Below are 7,465 nucleotides of genomic sequence, written 5' to 3'. Positions count from 1 at the left end.
ACCTGCCTGAAAAGTGGTTGTAGTACTTTTTTGACGAATAACGCCCTAGATCACAGACCCAAGTGTCGGCTGAGTCATTGTCCAGGCTGACATGTGCGGACCCTCGCTGAATCTCTCTGATCTCCTCCCTGGCTTGGACCGAAAGAGGCAGGCTGAAGATCGTGGCCGGATCAGTGGTCATGAGAACCTTGGCAATGGAGTCATCCTCGTTGAGGGCAAAAGAGAAGGCTCGTGGATACGTGTCCATCAGCGTTGAGCCATTGTCACCAAACCAGACATCTTTCCAAAACAGAGAGCTGCAACCATCCCCGAGGATGACCTTGGTGACCCCTCGGAAGGATCCACTGAGCTGCATCACGTCTTTCCACCAGAAGGAACCCACCGGCTTAGTGGCGTGTGGCACCTTGTTCATGTAATAGCCTCCCAGACTAGCTGAACCCAGGGCACATCCTCACGATTGTAGAACTTGAACAAATGCTTTAGGAGTAGCGCGGCATTTTGTGTCTTGATATCAATAACACCAAGGCCACCACACCGTTTAGGTCGACAGACTAGCTCCCAGGCAACAAGGGAGTTGGTTTTGACCCCATCATCGGAGTTTTTAGCCCAAAGGCAGTATCGGCGCAGTTTGTCGAGATGCTCAACCACTTTGGGGTGCAGCTTGATCGTACACATTGCATAGATCAGCATGGAGGTCACCACCGAATTGACCAGCGTCAACTTGGCCCCCGACGACATCAGTGATAAGGCAGTGGAGGTTTTCCTCTCAACCGAGTGCACCAACGGCATGAGATCCAGAACACTCGGCCTCGTCGTCCCCATGGGGAGACCGAGGTAAGTGAACGGCAAGGTGCCAACAGAGCAGCCAAACACCTCTGCTAACCCACTCGCACATTGGTTGTCGACATTAATGGGTATGAGGGTTGATTTATGGAAGTTGATCTTGAGTCCCACCGAAGCCGCATAATCCTCCAAGATAAGTTTCATGTGGGCAGACTGTGTAGGACAAGCTTGCATAACCAAGATTGTGTCGTCAGCGTATTGCACCACCGGGAAGTCACCTGCATTTTCACGAGGAATGGGAAGCTCTAGCAGACCCTGGGCATAAGCGTCGTTGATCGCAGCTTGGAGCAGATCAGCTGCAAGGACAAAAATCAGTGGCGAGAGAGGGTCACCCTGTCGCACGCCACATTTGCATTTGAATTTCCGACCAGGAACACCATTTAAGAGGACTGATGAAACTCCCGAACCAAAGATCGTTTCCATCCAACCTAACCACTTGTCATCAGTGAGCGGTGAGAGCCCCCAGAATATGTTGTGTACCCCCTAGAATATGTTGTGTACCAAGGACCCATGAGCGGTGAGAGCCGTCAATTCTGGGCCACTGTGCACATCTATGGGAGGGTTCTATCGCCAGAACACCCCTATAGGTTCACCGGAAGGACAACTTCCTTTGAGCCATAAGCCATCCAACTAGCTGCTCGAGAGGCTATAGTTCAACTCCGGCACTTGTCGCCCAGAGTTAACTGTCGCTCATTCTACTACTACCCTAGCCGTGACGGGTATGGTAGGCCACCCCAGGTTATCAACGGAGATCATGAGACAGATCCTGCATTGTTGCATCTGGTGCGCTATGTAAGTGCACTAGAGGAACTGTTCGATCAAATCACCCTTGATATGATCGCAGCTCGTGGAGAACTGGTTCGCCGAGCCCCGGCAAGAGGAGAAGATGAGCCCGATGCCGACAATCCAGTCATGCTGTTCGGACAACCGATCGAGCCCTTGAGGTCTTCCCCAGCCATCGACCAAAATGCTTTGGTGTCCCCAGAAGTGCTTCGTCGCCTTTTGGGAACACGCTCCAACGGGATTGTGGCTAACAACCCCCGCGATGGTCATCATTGCTACCCCGACCCTGCAGCCCCTCAACTCCATCCAACTAACCCCGACGGTGAAACCCGTGGAGAAGCCTCGACGTCCACAAGGCACGCCCGCTTAGATATTAATGACGTAGACTAAGTCACTCGAGTAATACTTAGTCTTAGTACGTCCACGCCCTGTAATTTTGTGACCTTGTATCACCACAAATAAATGTAGCCTGCTTGTGCGCCTCTGTTTTGAATAGTAGCCATGCATAAGTATGTTATCATGCGGTTGCATTTTTAATTCCGGGCACAGCTACAAAAAACCACCCCGACGACACCCACAGTAATACATCACTTTTGTGAGATATGGGTATCTGTAGCATTGACCCCGAACCCATAGAGCAGAACCGACAAACTAGTTGCTCCACACCGTAATAAATGACCTAGCCCAGATCCTATATAAAAGGCCACCTCGTGACCTTGCCAAGTATCCCTCACCTTGAACACAACTCTCATAACCATTTCTTTGCCATGCCGAACCCTAGTATTTATCTAAGAACTCCAGATGCAACCCTAGGTAGCTTTGATAAAATATTGTGGGACTTTACCTGCAGTACCATGAGTGCTACCCATCCACCCCAGTACGAGTTGCTCAAATCGAGGATCACACCATCCACCTCGAAATATTGGGCAGTGGTGCACATCCCTCCCGCAAACCCAAACCAAGACCCAACGGAAGTCTCCTTTGTGGGGAAATATGTCAACTCCGCAAATGGCCTTAGAAGCTGCTGCGTAGAAAGCGCTTGCTCGCCTTCGATTCGTGGTACCCTATGCCAGTGAACGAGGGTATTATTACTTCCCGAGTTGTGCAGCACTCGGAGAAGTAGCATCTTTTCCCGGTGAACGAATCGAGAGAGACCCAGTACTGGCCAACCTTGCCTAGTATGTCATCGCCCAAGAACATTTGACCCAACGAGTAATGGGTTATCTCCAGAGCCTCGCTGATTTAAATCCGCAGATCGCCATCGGCAGACCACTGAGGCCCGACCAGGAAAGACGCGTTCATCGACTAGTCAATCCGCTTCCCCCGATAGAAGAAGAGTGTGCCCCAATCCCAGAGACGTTTTCTCAGGACCCTGTCCATTTACCGTTGTCGTTGTAGACGTCACTGCTATGTTTATTGTCCCAGCCTTTGTTTATGTGTTACAACTTATGCGTGGTATCCTAAATTTGTGTGATGAATTAAATTTTTAGTTTCAATTAATGTGAGTGGTTTTTACTGCTGTTAATTTTTATTAACTGGTTTCACTCTCGGTAAATTCTGAAGTGAGATTTTTCCCGGAGTTGTTGCGGCATATATCTCTTCATGACATAGATTTTTCCACGCAGCGCCAGTATACCACACTGTAGTTTTACACCACTTAATTGACCACTCACTGTAGCCACATTTTGTTGCATGAATAGGATGATTAGTTTTGAGATATTACTTTGAGATGGTAGGAGTAATATTTTCAAAATAGCCCTTAGCAAATCTCGAGGACGAGATTTTTCTTAAGGGAGGTAGTGCTGTAACACCCCAAAAATTTAACCATGATTTATTAATTAAAATTTTGCCTTGGTAAATTAATTTTTTTATTTTCTGGATTTTCTTTTGATTCAGAACCACTCTTTTCTTCTGAGTTGTGGAGTTTTCCTCCAAATAGAAAACCTTTCAAAAATATTATTGGACTTGTATATCTTCCCAAGACCATTTCTTTATATCAGTGGAATTATTTCTACAATTTTTTTTCCTGAGCTTTATTTCTTTAAAATAATTTTTTATAAGAGTTTTAGAGTTCTTTTTGCACTACGACCCTTTCATATATTCATTTAAAAATTCCACCAAAATTTGGGGATGACATGTGAGGTTCCTAAATCACTTTTATGCAAAAACCTCTCTTAATCATTTGGGGATTTTGAGCCCTACCTCAAGTTTTCAAATCTGGATCAGTTTGTGGTTTGCACTGCAACCTATTTAAATATTTGTTTAAAAATTACATAAAAATTTGGAGATATCAGTAGATGCATACAATTCATTTTATTCAAAAATCCTTTGAGGTTCTTTGGAAAATTTGAGCAAAACATCCTCATCTTCATTCTAGTCCAGTGTAGTATTTTGCACTGCAACCATATTTTAACTTGCCCTTTTACCCATGATTCTTTTTCCTGCTTATAGACCACTCTACCAAACCCTTAAGTTCAGGAGATTGGACCCATTGGTGCATTTTTGGCCCATGCAATAATGCCCTTTATTTTCTGTCCAGATTTGATTTTCTCAAAAACTTGCACTAACAAGTTTCTAGTCTTGCCAAACTAACCTTGCCACCATTACCTACATCTAAAGAGACTCTGATCTGGAGTTTTTGGCCAACCCAAGTGATGCCTAGTATCCCATGGCATTCTGTCAAGCACCTTGTGTGCATGGCCAAATTTGACATAGTTTTTAGTTTGTATTATGAACTTGGTCCCCTGACCCAACCATCATGTCCACTAACCTTCTAGCCACCTCTAACCTAGACCTGTTAATCCCCAGCCCCATCCTAGCCCTCTAACTTGCCATGGCATTTTGCCGAGCACATAGCATGCGTGCTGTGGGCGCGGCCAGAGCGCACGTTTTGCACGTGTGTGCGCCCGAGTCGCCGTGTCCCGCTGCCGCCTCCCCGCGCCCGTTCTGGTGCCTCCCCGGGCACAGCCAGCGCGTCCCGACTCATCCCTCACCGCAGAGCCGCCCCAGCCACCTCCTGGCACCCCACAACGCCACCGTCAGGTCCACCATGGTGGCTAGCTGACGGCTGCAGCAGGCCCCGGCTGTGGCTGCACCGCCCAAGCCATACGCGCGCGCCAGCTCGCCCCTGGAGCAGCTCAAGCTCATCCACTCGCCCTGCCAGACCCCGCCAGCCATCGCCACGCGCCCCCTGGCTACAGAATGGCGGTTCGTCGTTCCTATCCACTGCCGCCGTCGAACCAACCTCGACCGCCTATAAATAGGAGCCCCCGAGCTCAACCAAACCCTCAGGCAACCTCGAGCCATCCCTATAGTGCCCCCATAGCCAGCAATCGATGGGGGGAGGCCGTCTTCCCCGTCTCCAGTTAGTTCGGCCGCCGCCATGCTCCAATCCAGTTCGTCACGAGCAGAGCCTCCCCAATCCAACTAGTGCTCCCATCCTCTTCCCCTCGACCTTGCGGAGCCACCCACCTCTCAATCCCGATCGGAAGCCACCGTAGCTCAAAACGCCAAATCCTCCCGAAGCCACCGTCCGTCATGGAGCTCGCCACCGGCGACCCCCTCCACTCCCGCCAACCTAGCAACCACTGGGATGACCACCCTGGACTGGCGGATCCATCCCTGCCCTCGGAGTCCCGTGGGGACCACCGTTCGTCGATGGTGTTCGTCGGAGCCCCGCCTCTTCCCGGCCAGAGGAGAAAGGAGGCGCGGCGACTGGTCAAACCTGACCAGTGGGCCCAAGGGACCCACTGTCAGTGACCCACGAGCCGGTCCATGCTGGCATAAGTGAAAGCTTAAACCCAGAAGTACGTCTCCTTCGTTTGCTTATTCGAAACGTTTTTCTTTTTCTGTTTTATTTAAAAACAAATTTTTGACTAAACTTTGACTGGCTATAACTTATTAAATATAACTCCAAATGATTTGATTCTTTTTTTGTTGTTTCTCAATTTTTGTCTAGTTTATTTTCACATTTATTTGAAACAATTTCAGACAACTTTTTTGTACGGTTTTGAAACTATGTGTTGATTTAACTTTTTTTTAAATAGGATTTTTGAAGAAGAAGGCAACTTTCAAAAAAAAGTGCATCCCTCTTGCATACTCTTGAAGGCAAGCATTCTGAACCCCGGCATAATATTTGTTGTGCGTGATTTGATGCAAATGCGACATCACCTTGACACGAAGTATTCGACAGTTTATGTGATGTTATGATCACATTCATGTGTGCAAAATGATGATTTCCTTGTTGTTGGAATTTGATATGCTTCTGATAGTAACCACCCTCGTATGCCTTTCATGCCTATCGGGAGGAATCCGAGAAAGTCTCTGTCTTGGGTAGACACGAGCTTGCCTCTAGTTCTTCGTCGAGACGGTTATGTCCGGTAGGGCATGGTGAGGTATGATGAGTGGTGATTCTGTCTGATTGGTGTGAAATATATTTCTTATGCTTATCATGCAGGAAATGTCTTAACCTCCTGAGTCGACCATAGATCGAGTCTTGTTCCAGTAACCCCCATACTTGTTTCGTACTATCACTTGTCCCTGCCATCGATAGGGTACGGTTCAATAAGTTATCAACCCCTTCCTAGCACACACCGTACAGAGAGGCAATGGTGGAAGATACCGGCTGCATCCGGTAGACATGCCACCTGGTCCGGGGGCATGGGTGTTTCCGGTTGTCGCCGAGGGGTAGCTCCCCTAGTTTGCACGCGTTATAAATTTTGAGAACCCATGCTAGTCGAGGCTGTAGCCTCCCCACTTAGAGTTTTGCTTAACGAGTGTCGTGGGTGATTCCAGACACCGGTAAGTCAAGTTGGTGTGTGCGGTCAGGTGTGTTCTCTATTAAAAGACCGTAGACGGAATTAGTCCCGATGGACTAACGGAATCCATTACTCGTGGGTAAAGAGTGCACCCTCTGCAGAGATTATATCTATTCAAATAGCCGTGTCCATGGTTAAGGACTACAGCCTGGGATGGGTCAAGTGTCGGTCTTAGTGTCGGTCTTCGGAGGAAAAACTACCAAACCAGAACGTGGATCATGACTTGTGACTCATAATGATCATGATTACTATTATTTTGGACTAACCATTTACATTATTTGAATTATTGAGTATCCATGGGACGGTTTTACCTCCTAGATATTCACTGTGATTATTCTCTTATAAGCCCTTTATGTGGTGTCGCTCAGACGCCCGACTATGGCATGCTTGGCATTTAAACTACTTATAAGCCCTTTATGTGGTGTCGCTTAGACGCCCGATTGAGGCACGCTTTAAATTATTATCCTTTCGAGGCATCGCTTCATACACCCGATCGGTGCATACTATTTGTACTCCATTATTGCATATTCATGTTGTATATGAATAACCTGCTTGCGTGCATCATGGATTTTATTTTGTGACTGACGTTATGATCATAGAATATTTCAGAGCATGATTATCATTTGTTATATTATAGCTGTGTTCATAATGCTTGCGAGTACATTCAAAGTACTCACTGGCTTGTCCCTAGCTATTGTCTTGGCCAGATTTCTTACATGGAGAGGAGCATTGCGATGACAGCCCCGGAACCTACGCAATGACGATAGCAGCCTTGCGAAGATAGGAGTTATCCAGGTCAGCTGTTCCTTTGGGAAATGGAGTCCCATAGACGCTGATGAACCACCAACCGCTTCCGCCATCAGCCACTAGAAACCTTGTGTTGTACTCATAGGCCAGAATGGTATTGTACTACATATTATGTATTTTGCTTGGAGTTTCTGTATCAAGTTGGTGTATCATCAGCTAACAGTAATCCTGGGGCTGGTGAACACAACGGCCATTTTCTGGGAAATTAATATCCT

The sequence above is a fragment of the Triticum dicoccoides genome, chromosome 5A, assembly GCF_002162155.2.
Source record: "Triticum dicoccoides isolate Atlit2015 ecotype Zavitan chromosome 5A, WEW_v2.0, whole genome shotgun sequence".
NCBI lineage: Eukaryota > Viridiplantae > Streptophyta > Magnoliopsida > Poales > Poaceae > Triticum > Triticum dicoccoides.
Note: the sequence above shows the minus strand (reverse complement) of the source record.